Source organism: Tupaia chinensis, unplaced genomic scaffold, assembly GCF_000334495.1.
Source record: "Tupaia chinensis unplaced genomic scaffold, TupChi_1.0 Scaffold000500_1, whole genome shotgun sequence".
NCBI classification, from domain to species: Eukaryota; Metazoa; Chordata; class Mammalia; order Scandentia; family Tupaiidae; genus Tupaia; species Tupaia belangeri.
Window position 1 is genome coordinate 16,575 of NW_006160012.1, and position 14,254 is coordinate 30,828.

The window sequence follows — 14,254 nt, forward strand, 5'->3', positions numbered from 1 at the left end:
TGAAGAGGAAGGAGAAAGGAGTTGAAGAGTTCCAGGAAGGGAGGAAATTCATGCAAGATCTAAAAGAGGAATTTCACACTTTACAAAATAATCAGATGGAACTGTTAAGAGATGAAGGCTATAATACAAGAAGTCAAAATTTCCCTTGAAAGTATTAAAAGCAGACTAGATCATACAGAAAATCTCATATGTAGAAGAGAAAATTGCTGGCCTAGAAAATTCCACCATGAAGACTGAGAAAATGACCCCAAAATTTGAGAATAATGTACGAGAAATACTAGATACAATTAAACGTCCAAACATCCGAATAATAGGCATCCCAGAAGGCAAAGAGACTTATAAGGGCATTGATAATCTATTCCAGGAAATCCTGCAAGAAAACTTTCCAAACCTGGAGAGGCACTCAAAGATTCAATCCCAAGAAATACAGAGGACCCCAAATAGAATTAACCCAAGAAGATCTTCTCCAAGACACATTATAGCCAGATTGACCAAAACCACAGACAAAGACAAGATACTAGGACTGGCAAGAGAAAAATGGCAAGTTACCTACAAAGGGTATCCCATCAGACTAATGGCAGACCTTTCATCAGAAACAATGCGAGTGAGGAAAGAATGGGAAAATATATTCAAAGTATTAAGGGAAAAGCAATTTCAACCGAGAATTCTGTACTCAGCAAGATTATCGTTCGTTTGGGAAGAAAAGACACGAACAATCTCAGATGGTTTACTAGTTTTAAAACTGTAACCAAACTAACTGACAATAACTATATATCTAAAATTAAATTTGAGGATGTTATAACCTAAATATTTTGCTGATATTTTCTGTTATTTATAAAATTGATATTTGTGCATTTAGTGTACTTCTGGAAATATATGCCTTTCTAAAACTGTTAACAAGACCATGTGTTCTATACCATGGCCCATAGAATGAGATGTTTTGGACCAGGTTACCTGTGGCACAGTGAGTGCTGCATTTGGTGTAAACATGCAGTGAGCAGTGAGTAACTTAGTTTTCTACCTTGTTTTTTTTTTTTTTTTGAATATTTTTGCTGTAGGGCATGTATGCTTCACAGAGAGACAGAAAGTGAGAAATCAACCCAGGGGGATGATCATGCCACAAACCCTTCTTTCTCATCTCAGAATTTCAGGCACGCATGCACATATGCCTGACATGTTTCCTTTTTTTAAATTATTTTTCATTTTTAAACTTTTTATATTACATTCACTCACATATATGTTTACAGTGTATAACATTTCTTTTTCCAGCATGAATGCCATGCATATTATTCAAGACAAAGACATTACTATCCACATAATAATTTTTTATTTTTTACAGATTGTTATTATTTTTTATTGTCTTCTATAAAAAACATTCAATTACTCTACTTTATAAGGCTTATAAAGAGAATTTATCTAACATGAAATACTTCTCAGACCAGTCTAGTTGAGAATACTATATATGTTATCATCAAATGTAGTAAACCATTCGTGTCCCACAAGGTCATGCTTATTTGTTCTCTTGATATCCTTCTCTATATTCTTCCATTCTCTAGTGCCCACCATTCCACTGTCTTCAGTATACATAGCCATTTTAACTGCTTTTATGCCCTCCAATATTTCAGTCTCTACCATAGAGTGCATATTGTCAGTATATGTTACTTGGATACATACAATATATTTCTTTCATAGCCTGACTTGCTTCGCTCAGCAATGAATCTTCCATATTCAACCACTTTCTGACAAATGTCATGGTCCTTTTGTTTTTGATGTCTGAATAGTATTTCACAGAGTATATGTGCCACACTTTTTCAATCCATTGATCTATTTGTGAACATTTGGGTTGGTTTAATGTCTTAGCATTCATGAATAATGCTGCAATAAACATTGATGTGCAGTTACTTTTCCAACTGAACATTTTCCTGTCCTATGGCTAGAAACATAGAAGGCAGTTTGTTGGATCAAATGATAGTTCTACTTGTAGATCTTTGAGGACCCTCCACATTGTTTTCCACAGTGGCTGGACCAACTTACATTCCCACCAATAGTGTAGGAGAGTTCTACTTTCACCACAACCCGCCAGTACTTACCACTTTTTGTATTTTTAATTTTTACCATTCTGATAGGGGTTAGGTTGTATCTCACTGTGGTTTTAATCTGCATCTCCCTTATGATAAGGGACGTGGATCGTTTCCTCATATGTTGCTTTCTCTGTTCGTATATCTTCCTTAGAGAGAGTGTTCAACTCATTTTCCCATTTCTTAATTGGGTTAATAAATTTTTTTCAGGAAAGCTTCTTGATGTCCTTGCTTATTCTGTTTATCAATCTCTTATCTATGGCATAGATTACAAAAATTTTCTCCAACTCTGAGGGTCATCAATTCACACATTAGTGTGAACTTCTTTGTCCTTTGCTGTATAGAAACTTCTTAATCCAATATAGTCCTGCTTGCCTATTTTAAGGTTTATTGTATGTGCTTTCAGAGGTCTTATTGAAAAAGTCTTTTCCTACCTCACTGTCTTCCAGAGTTTCTTCAGGGTTTTCCACCACTAGTATTATAGTTTGATGTCTTAGGTTCAGGTCTTTGGTCCATTTTGAGTTGATTCTTGTTAATGGTGAAAGATGGGGATTCAGTTTCATCTCTGTGCAGTTGGACATCCAGTTTTTCAAGCACCATTTGCAAAGAGATTTTCCTTTTCTCACTGGATTATCTGGTACCCTTTGTCAAAAGTCAGTTGGCTGTAATTTTTCAGTTTATTTCTGGGTTCTCTATTCTATTCCATTGTTTCACCTATCTGTTTCTGTGCCAATACCATGCTGTCTTAATTACTACAGCTTTATAGTATATTTTGGGGTCAGGGGTGATATGCCACCAACTCCACTATTCTTGTGGAGGATTGCTTTGGCAATGTGAGGTTTTATGATTCCAAATAAATAATTTGATTGTCTTTTTTAGGCTTTGAAGAATGTATCTGTTATTTTGATTGGCAATGCATTAAATATGTAGGTTGATTCAGGTAAAAATGATATTTTGATTATAATAATTCTTCCAATTCAGTAATGTAGGATGTCCTTCTGCTTTTTTGTGTAATTTTCAATATCTTTTTAAAGATTTTCAAAGTTTTCTTTGTAAAGTTATTAGGTTTAAGTTTATCCCTAGTTATTTTATACATTTTGTGCCTATGGTAAATGGGATTTCTTTCTTCATATCTATCTCATTCAACTTGTTCTTATATAGAAATGCTATAGAATTTTGGATGTTGATTTTGTATCCTGCCACTTTACTGTATTAATTTATTACTTTGATAAGTTTTTTCACATAAACCTTTGGGTCTTCTAAGTATACCATCATGTTATCTGTGAATAAAGATGTTCTCAGTTCTTTGCCTATTTGAATGCCTTTTATAGTATTGTTTTCTGATTGCATTGGATTGGACTTTCAGCACTATACTGAAAAGCAGTAGGTAAAGTGAGCAGCCTTGTCTAGTACCAGGTCTTAGTGCAAAAGCTTTTCCCCATTCAGTCTAATGTTAGCTATAGGTTTCTCATATATAGGTTTTATCGTGTTGAGGAATGACCTTTTTATATCAGTCTTCCTGAGAGTCTTAATCATGAAAGGATGTATTCTATCAAATGCTTTCTCTGCATCAATTGAAATGATTTTTATCTTTCTTTCTGTTAATATGTTGTATTATATTTATGGTCTTGTGTATGTTGAACCACCATTGCATCTCTGGAATAAAGCCTACCTGGTTGCAATTATTAATCATTTGTTTATGTTGTTGAATATGATTTGCGAGTATCTTGTTGAGAATTTTTCCATCTATATTTATCAGAGATATTGGTTTATAATTTTCTTTGTTTGCCATGTCTTTATCTGTTTTGAGAATGAAAATGGAGGCTTCATACAATTAATTTGGAGAGTTTCCTTCCTTTTGCATCTTTACAAATAATTTGAGTAGAATGAGGGTTATCTCTTCCTTAACATAATTATAGATTTCAGAAATGTAACTATCAGGTCCTGTTCTTTCCTCTATTGGGAGGTTATTTATTACTGATTCAATCTCATAGATTGTTACGGGTCTATTCAGATATTCTATGTGCTCCTGATTATGTGCATCCAAGAATTTGTCCATCTCCTCCATGTTCTCTTGTTTGTTGGCATATAGTCACTCATAATATCCTCTTATATTTTCTATTTCTATTATGTCTGTTATAATGTTCCCTGTTTCATCACCTATTTGATTTATCTGGTTTCTTTCTTTGTCCTTTATCATTCTAGCTAACGGTATATAGATCTTCTTGATCTTTTCAAAGAACCAGCTTTTGCTTTCATTTCTTTTCTGTATAGTTCATTTATTTTCTATTTCATTTATTTCTTCTCTAACATGTGTAATTTTTTCTTCTCCTGGCATTTTTTTAGTGTTTTTTCAATTTTCTGAGACATGATGTTAGGTGATCTATTTGCCATGTTTCCATCTTTTTATTCTGCACATTAATTGGTATTAATTTCCCTCATATGACTGTTTTTGCCATTTCCCATAGATTATGGAAACCTGTGTGCTCATTATCATTTGTTTCCATAGATATTTTGATTTCAGACTTAATTCCATAGTTAAGGTGTCATTCAAGATCAAAATATTGGAGGGCATAAAGCACTGAAAATAGTTACTGATGATAAGACAATGTGGAATGGGGTGGGAGAAGAGAAGAGTATGAAGAAGGATAGCAAGAGAACAAATAGAGAGGCTTGACATTAGTGGGATACAGATATGGTTTATTACCTGTTGATGATGATGTGTATAGTATCCTCATATAGACTGGTCTGAGAAGTATTTCATGTTGTGTAAAGTCTTTTTATATGCCAAATGATAAATAGTGATCAAATGTTTAAAAAATAATTGGAACAATAATGATAATAATCTGAAAAAAATGAAAACCAAAAAATAAGAAGTCATTCAGAAGTAGGTTGTTTCATTTCCATGTGTTTATGTATTTTCGAGGGTGTTTCTTGAAATTAATATCAAGTTTAATTCCATAATGGTTAGAGAAGATGCTGGATATAATTTCTATGTCTTTGAATTTGTAAAGGTTTGATATGTGTTCTGTTATATGGACAGTTTTTGAACAGGCTCCATGCTGGGGTGAGAAAAATGTATATTTTTTTTAGTCTTAGGGTTGAAAGTTATAGATGTCTATCAATTTAATTTGATTTATAATATCATTTAGGTACTGTATTTCTCTTATTTTTAGTCTAGAAGATCTTTCTAACGAGATATCGGGGTGCTGAGGTCCTCAACAATTATAGTATTGCACCCTATCTCTCCTTTTAGCCCCGTCAGTCCTTCCTTCATGTATTTAGGTGCTCCTAAGTTGGGTGCATAGATATTTATAAGCATTATATTTTCTTGATGAGTTTGCCCATTTACTATTATATACTGCCCTCTTTTGTCTCTTCCAACTGTCTTTGTCTTGAAGTCTATATTGTTTGAAATCAGTATTTCCACTGCAGGCCATTTTTTATTTCCATTTGCATGGAATATCTTTTTCCATCCTTTCACTTTTAGTCTATGTATGTCTTTGTCCCTAAGGTGTGTTTCTTGTAGGCAACAGATAGAGAGTTTCTGTGTTTTTATCCATTCAGCTCATGTGTGTCTCTTGATTGGAAAATTTAATCCATTAGCATTCAATGTTGCTATTGGCATTTCCAGACATGTTCCTATCATTAAGTGAGCCATTTTTTTGGTTTATTGTTCTCTTATATCTGTCTGACTTTTTATTTTTCCTGGTATAGCTTTCCCTTCAGAACTTCTTGAAGACTTGGTCTGGAGTTGGTAAATTCTTTCAAGTTTTGTTTATCTGAGAATATTTTTATCCTTTTTTTCCCATATGAAGGATAATCTTGCTGGGTATAGTATTCTTGGTTGAAATTGGTTTTAATTTTATACTTTGACTCTATTTTCCCATGCTTTTCTTGCCTGCATTGTTTCCTATGAGAGGTTCAATGTTAGCCTGATGGCATAATTTTTGTAAGTAACTTGACATTTCCCTTGTGCCAATTTTAGTGTCTTGTCTTTGATGGTGGTTTTGGCCTTTCTGGCTAAGCTGTGCCTTGAGGAGGATCTTGGGTTGATTCTTCTTGGTGTCCTATGTATGTCTTGGATCTGGATATTTGAATGTCTCTCTGTTTGGAAAGATTTCCTCCAGGATTTCATGGGATAAATTATAAATACACCTATAATTTTCTTCCTCTTCTGGGATACAATTATCCATATATTTGGGCACTTGATAGTATGTAGTATTTCTCATATATTCTCCTCATTTTCCTTGGTTGTTTTCTCAGCTGTCTTGGTAATTTTTTCCATATCAGAGATTTTGTCTTCAGCATTCAAGATGTGTTCTTTTGTATGATGTAACCTAGTTTTAATGCTTTCTAGGGAGGGTTTAACTTCCTATATCACATTCTTCATCCCTAACAATTCCATTTGATTCTTTTTTATGGTGTCTATTTTTTCTTTCAAGTCGTTGAAGGACTTTCTCATCTCCTGGAGCTTTTTTTTTTTTTTTTTTTTTCATTTCTCTTGCATCTTATTTTGTTTGGTCTTTAAAAATATTCTGAATTTCTTATCTGACACTTTCATGACTTTGATTGTGTTGTCTGTGGGTGATGCAGAATTGATGTCTTCCTTTGTGGAAGAGACATTTTGGTGGTTGCTCATATTTCTTGTGATTTTGTGGTTGTTCCTTGTCATCTGGTGATCCATATGTTTCTTTCTGAATTTTCCAAGGCATCTCTGATAAGTCAAAGGCGTGCAGGACTAGGAAATTAGCGATCTGTCTTCTGCTCTGTTTTTCTGTTGCTCATCAGCACCCTGCAGTGTTGTCACTGCTCTTGGGTGACCCAAAGCCCTCCGTTTCTAAAGAACAGGTGTGTCTGAAATTGAGCTGCTGAGCATCAACTCAGTAATGAACAGATCTTGTGGTATGAAGCTCACTATCCAAAACACAGAAGTCCCGAGAGTTCAAGGAGAATGGGAGTGCAGGTGAGTCATGGGACCTAGTCATTTGGCTCTTCAGCCACAGGCAGTCTGACACCTGGTAAGTACCTTCTCTTGAATAGGTATCCAGATGGGATGGATAGGAGCACTAATTATTCTCAAAGTCCCAAGAAACAAACTTGTAGTCAAAAGGTGAGTGGAGGTAGAACATTGATGGGATGGGGAAGTGTGGTGTTATCAGTTGAAGATATTTTGAGAAATGTTCACATATTGAAATGCTCACATTGTAAGCTAAACAATGTGATTGAATGTATATACAAAAAGAAATAAATTATTTAAAAATTTTTTTCAAGGGAGAAAAAAAAAGGCGAATGGGGGAGGGGATGAGGCACGGGTTTCTGCTGTTTTGCTGTACATCTCCAATCAGTTTATTATTCGACAAGGCCATTTTCTTGAACTGCAGTCTGGATGGGGTGAACAGGAGCTCAAGTTTGTCTCAAACTTCCAAGAAACAAACCTGAAGTCCAGATGAGAGAAGAGGAGGGGTTGATCCATGGTCTGGCTCTTAAGTCCTGCCACCTCAGGAAGCTTGACATCTCTATTTGATCTTTTAAAACCACATAGTGATAGCTTTAAAATGGGACCAAAAGTGTCAAAACAGGTTTTCAGTGTAATGTTAATATATGCTACATAGCTTTTCCAGACAAAATTTCCAGACATAAATCTCACACTTCCATTAAGAAAACAAATGAAATGGAGAACTACAGTACATAGATCGTATTATGTAAAATAAAGAGATGGTTAACACGTGGAAGAACTTAGAATGTAAATGAGTTAAGTAAAAATATTTATGTTAATTTATATTCTTACCTAGCCAAACCCATCAGATGGCTAAAGATTATGACACAAATTTAAAAATGTGCATCAGTCCAGAGTGATTGGCAAAGCAAGTTTTAGTAACACAAATTAAAGTTAACTTCAGAGTAAAACATATATTTGGAGGGGATTTCTTATTTGTAGGAGAATGTCAGCAATACAAGTACATAGGAAGAAGTAAAGTAGATAATTTCCAATATGAAAACACAAATCAAATAATAATCAACGCAGCATGGATTGGCTAATGGTTGGCAATATGTTTAAAAAAAGAGCATGATAGAACAGGATTTTTTGTATACTCGAATTATGAATCGCCAACTAGCTTATGAATGATGAAGGAAAGAGACTTAGTGGACCCCTCTTTAGCTAAGCCCACAAGTCCTAAGGTCATGATAATGACCATTAATGGAGAAACTAGAAACCTCCAGTGATGGGGAAACTGGAAATTGTCTCCCCGCAGATGGGCTGTGTTAGCAAGCAGATAGCACTAACTGTTGGGTCATCGGAAAAGTCATGAACTATTTTTCTTTGCAAAAATGCTTCTTTACTTTTCCAATGACCCAATAGTTAGTGTTTTGGCTAAATGTTTAGGCCAAGTTCAACTCTGAGGGAATTATCAGACAACACACCATACAGATCACAGAATGAGACAGCTGAACTGTCCTGTACCAATGCACCAGTGCCATCAGCATCAACAACAGTGGCAAAATGTGAAGGAAGACTTTTGGTTCAAAGAACTGAAGAAGTGGAGCAACACAGTTTTCTCATCGTTGCAGTCCTATCTGTGGTGCCATTGCGTGTTTCAAGAAGACAGGTCAGCTGTCTTATTCAGTGGACTGTGTTCTGCAGTTGTCTGATCATTAACTGTGTTCTGCAGTTGTCTGATCATTACTTCCTGATTTAGTTCCATCTGACCATTGTCAGCCGGAACATTGCATTGTCTATTAAGCCTGCTCCTGGCACACCCCATCTGGAGTCAGAAAATATCCGTTTTAACCTGCCACCTTCTTCCAGATGCTCCTGGCCTCACTCACTTCTCCACAAGAATGGCATTGACAGAAACAGGGATTGGGTCCGGCAACATGATGCATGTGGGAATTGGTCTCCTTTTATACTTCTCATACCTGAAGACTAAAAGACTACAGTTTTTTTTTCCAATCTAATTATCCCTTTGGATAAAGAGCTGTTAAAAATAGTTCATACTTTTGGAATTGAGTTCTCTCTGAAGAATCCCTGCTGTGTTCTGTTTGGACTTTACTGCGTTGTACTGCTTTATATTTTTTCACCAAATTGAACTTCTATTTTTGATACAGTTGATTCAAATCTCGAGTATGATTCCTTAGTTCCAGTGCACTTGGTATCTGAGGGAGGGAGGGAGAATGCAAAGAGGGTCCTGTCAGGTGCCACCACTTGCTGAGCCTGGAGTATGGCTAAGGGGTGATAGAAGCCAGGGAAAATTCAGCTCTTGTGAAGGGACTGAGCTGAAAGGTGAGCCTCAGGCTGGCTGAAGGAGAAAGGAATATTCACAAGATAAAAGAAAACATTCCCTGAGCTGATAGGTCAGCTTGTGGTTCAAGATACCTGGACCCTTCTCCTCTCCAAACAGGACCTGGTGACATCATGCACTTTTCTCCTGATCTCCTTGTGTGGAGCAAAGTCATGGCTTTGCACACCTCCCAGTGAGGGATGTGCTTGAAATTGATCTTGCACATTCTGGAACAGACCTCTGCAGGAAGGACAGGGCCCATGGCAGAGAAGCACAGTTTCTGTCCCAGTCCTTAAAGGAGGTATGGTGGGCTATGGGAAAACACTAGAATGTGAAAATAAGCAGAGTCCATGGAACAAATCCAACTTAACTTCTCCATTTTACTGATGAGGATATGGTGGAATCATAGATCTAAAATTGACTTTAAGGCATATGGACTGTACCTGAGAATCCTGGAAGGAGAAGCCAAACCCTATATCTTTCTCTTAAATTTCTGAGAAGGGGAAGACCAGGAGAGATAAAATACCTTTATCTCTGCTGAAATCATCCCATTAGCCACATTAGCTCAAAGCAGAGCAGACCCCCTGCACAGCCTTCCCACTGCTGCTCCACTGTTCTCCATGTGGACAGGCTGCTACAGGGCTGTGCTGGGGATGACATTATCACAGGTGCAGTACTTTCCTAATCTGCACTAACGCAAATGGTCCTGTATCTAGTTGGAAGAGTGGGGACCTTCTGTCTTCAGTCTTTATGAGTGAAGGAGGCCTGAATTAATGCTATTTCTTCAAAACTGATGAAAACATATCTGCTGATGACTAGTACAGAGGGTGGGCTCTTCAAGCCCAGTGTCTATTCAATATGCATCTTCTTATGGAAAACAGGCCATCTTTCCCATCACTGCACTCTTCTTACCTGCAAGTTCTTCCTTGAGTGATGCACATAAACTGTAGAAATGTGAGAGCTTTCTCTGTGTCCCTTGGAGGTTTGTAGAGAGCTGCTGACATTCCACCTTCTGAGATTTCACCTTCTTTTCCAGGTTTTAGAGCTGGGATTTGGAGAATGCCACAATGTTCATCAGGCAGTTGACTGGTGGAGAGTGCTCTGAGAAAAAGAACATGGGAGTACATATATCAGGGGGCATAAGTAACAGGAAGATGTGCCCAATCACGTCTGTCCTAACAAACAGGACTGAAAGCAAAGGGAAACAAGACCCTGTATTGGTGGTAAGGTGAGAGTGAGCTCACATTCCTCCCTGAGGAACATTGCATTTCTGTCTTTGTAATGTCTTCCATCCCACTGACTTAGGATAGCTGGCCCTGTTCCTAGGGAGAACATTCTAGTTTCTCACTCTCACCATCTTCCACATACTCACATACCATTTGTTCAGTAATCCTGAGTTTTGCCAAACATGAATCTACGCTATCTCCTGTACTTCACTACACACTCGCTGTCTTTCTGGTGAGTGTGCATTCCCTATAGCCAAAATCCCTCCAAGAAACAAACAAACAAATAACCAAGGAATCTTGCAGAAGTAGAAGTTTCTCCCTTGGGTCTGTCCACTCCATGGAACATGGCAATTCCTAGAGTATATGAAGACCATGAGACTGGCTTTTGTTCCTACTCTTGAGAAATTCATAGGATGATTTGTATTTCTTTACTTTGCAATGAAAAAGACATTTCCCAGAGAAACCCTTCTTTTATTTTCTATCACCCTGCTAATCAGGAACAGTGGAGGGGAAAAGGGTTTATGGGCAAATATATTCACTATCTTGCCAACATCCCTTTTTCTTATCTGAATAGGAGACCACCTTGTCTAGCAGCACACCCTCTCTTACCTGGAAAATTCTTTCTGATGGGCTGTACTCATCTCCTTTAACAGAGAAGTCTTCTTCAAAACTCTTCAAATTGTTGTGTTAGCTTACTCTGGCCTGCCTTTTCATGTTCTACATCTTTTACTGTACTTTCAGGATAAGTTCTGGCATACATCTGAGTCTTGCAGAAGCATTCAGTTTCACAGTGTGCTCTGTTGACTAGTTTTAAAAAAGTATTTTTGTCATAGTCTCAAAACCCACCATGAAGGAGAGCCTAAGCACATCTGTTGTAACAAACACAACTAAAGGAAATGGAAGAAAGATCCTGGATACTTGAAGAAACTCAGTGTCACCTCCTTCTTCCAGATGTTGTGCTGCCTGTTGCATTTCTCTTTCAAATGCCCTTGAAAAGCCTGATTTAAGATGGCAAGCCCTACTCTTACAGAGGCCATTCTGGTTTCTTGTGCTCAGCAGTTTGAACACCACATGTTCAGTCTAACAATCATGAAGTTTTTCAGTTATCGCCCAATATATCCTTGATGCTTCCCAGAACACTACATCCTGGTATGTTTAGGGAGATTGGAATTGCCAGAATCATACCTTGTCTCCCAGGGACATTAGAGCACATGCAATAACAGTGGATTTTATGTTCTCACTCTCCGATGACTGCTTATGAGGACAAGCCAATTAGCAGGAAAGGGACTGGAGCTCAGAGCAGAGGAACCATAGTAATGACATCTTCAGAAACAGGGACAGCTGGGGACAGGGTGGGTAAGGTGGCTGCATTCCTTATGGCCATCTACAAAGATCACTAGCACAAGAGCTTGAATATCACTCCTTGTGCATATACGTGTTTGCTGAAAACTCCTGAGAAATAAAGGGAAGAGAAGGACTTCAGCATTGCCAGTTTCCATACATGGTACATTCTTAATGTCTTTCTCACTTCCTCTCTCTTTCTCTCTGAAAATCACATAGGAAAAAAATAAACTATAAACAAAATCTAAACCAATGGCAAGAAAACCACCTAAAGACGATGGCCCCAGTTTCTTAAAAAAACATTGTTTGAGTATAAACATTAGCAACACTGAGCTTAAATGTTATGTCATAGTCTTTTTTATTTACGTTTCCCTCAGGATAAAAAACAGTGAACATTTTTTCATATATCTTTTGGTCATTCATTGGTCTTTCTTAGAAATTTGTCTGTTTAGCTCATTTGTCCTATTAGAATGGTAAGGGTAAAAAAAATGAAAACAAGTACTGGAGTCACTGTGGTGTCTCAACTAGAGAAATTAATAGGAAGATTTCATTCTTTCTTCTTTGGAAACAAAAGTTATTCCATTTGCAAAGGAGCCCTTCATGCTGTTCATGAACACCTATGAATGAGGAGCAGCAGAGGAAATACAGGTTTTCAGGCAAAGGCATTGTCTATATTGCCAACATTCCTAGTTCTCTTGTGAGACTGAAGCTACCTTGTGTAACAGATGACCCTCTCTCACCTGATAAATTCTTTCTTGCAGTCAATAATATTCCTTTAACTGGGTGATCTTTTTTCAGTCTCAGAGAAATGTTCTTGAAGCTGCTTCAGTTTCACCTTCAGCTCTTCAACCTCTTTTAGTGGCCCTTGAATCTGGGCTCTGGAGTTGACCTGAGTCTTCTTGTGGCCTTCACTGTCCTGGTTGTTGTCTGTGAAAGACAATATCAGGGTATTAACATCAGGGGCTCAAGCCCAGCAGAAAAATGAATGTGGGCACATTTGTCCTGACAGGTAAAAATATGGCAAAGTAAAGGAATGTTGTGAATTTCTGAAGAAAAGTAAGTGTATGCATGCTGGACCCCCAAATCTGGAGAATGGTTCATCAGTGTGTTTGCAATACCCTGCATCTCACTGATTTCAAGAGCCCTGGCCTACTTTTTTCTTTTTTTTCGAGAGGTTTTTTTGCTATAGGGTGCATGCACTCACCAGACAGGCAGAGAGAAACAGAAAGAAAGTGAGAAATCACCCCCCACCACGGGGGATGGACACACTGCAATCCCTTCTCCTCCATTCTCCACTCTGGATCTTGGGCACGCATACACATGTGCCCGGCGTGAGTTTAAGCCACCGGGTCTGGGACTCGAACCACGGTCTATTACATGGGAGTCCAGTGACATGGCCATTATGCTAACTGCTGGTCCCATCCCTGGCCTACTGTTACAGAGGCCACTGTGGATCTCATGCTTACCAAGGGTCCCATGCACACCCAACATTTGTTCAATCATCCCATCATGACTTTTGCCAAGGGTCAACCCAACTTGTCTTTGGTGCTCATGAAACACTAGATTTTGGGTCATTTATAAATGGTCAGGTCACCTCATTAGAGAAAGTCCTAGCCCAGGCAAGACAGTGGTCTTCATGTTCTCACCCTTAGATGATTGCTTTTGAGGACTAGTCAGCTGGGAGGAGAGGGACTGTAATTCAGAGTGAAGAAACTATGGCAATCCGAACCCCAAATACATCCAACTGATTACATGACCACAATTTGGCTGAATGCTTGAGAATTTAGTGCCTAGTTTGAATCCACAATCCTGAGGCTCCAACATGACATTCACACATATGGATTCCTACCTGTGATAGGAAAGACAGAGGAGAAACGGTGACATGACAATTCTTCTAGGGGGTGCTTTTTTACATTCCTCCCCCCCTTTTCTCTCTGGAGAGAGCAGGATCCCTAGGGCACAGATCCTCAGAGGAAATCTTTGTGTATGAAGATTAGCAAGACCTTGGAAGGTAAGAGCAAGTGGCACAACAGAAGAAAGTGTATCAGATACTTTCTGTGTAACAAGGTGCGACAGAGATGATGAGGAAACCCCTGCGTTGTTCACACTGGATTGATTCTAACACCATACATGGCCAGTGAGTGATGGGTTTTAGGCAGTGTAGGCAGTATAGACAGACATTAGAAGCAGTGTGAAGTGACCTCACTTTATTATCTGTACTTACAACTCATAAAGTTGAACTCCAACTTAGATGAATATACAGGACATACGTGGGTAGAGACAGCTCTCTTCCCAGACATAGAGCTGCACACCAACAATATGGAGG

The 14,254-nt window shown here is 38.0% G+C and overlaps 1 long non-coding RNA gene across 1 annotated transcript in view; it reads right to left on the minus strand.

The window, feature by feature from the left end:
* Window positions 1-10,341: 10,341 nt before the first annotated feature.
* Window positions 10,342-14,254, minus strand: part of LOC102482142 (uncharacterized) — a 7,286-nt gene continuing 3,373 nt past the window's right edge. The window contains exons 2-3 of the long non-coding RNA XR_335701.2: window positions 12,669-12,855; window positions 10,342-10,462 (exon numbers count right to left, since the gene is read on the minus strand). This is a non-coding gene — a long non-coding RNA (uncharacterized LOC102482142). The remainder of the gene's footprint in view (window positions 10,463-12,668; window positions 12,856-14,254) is intronic.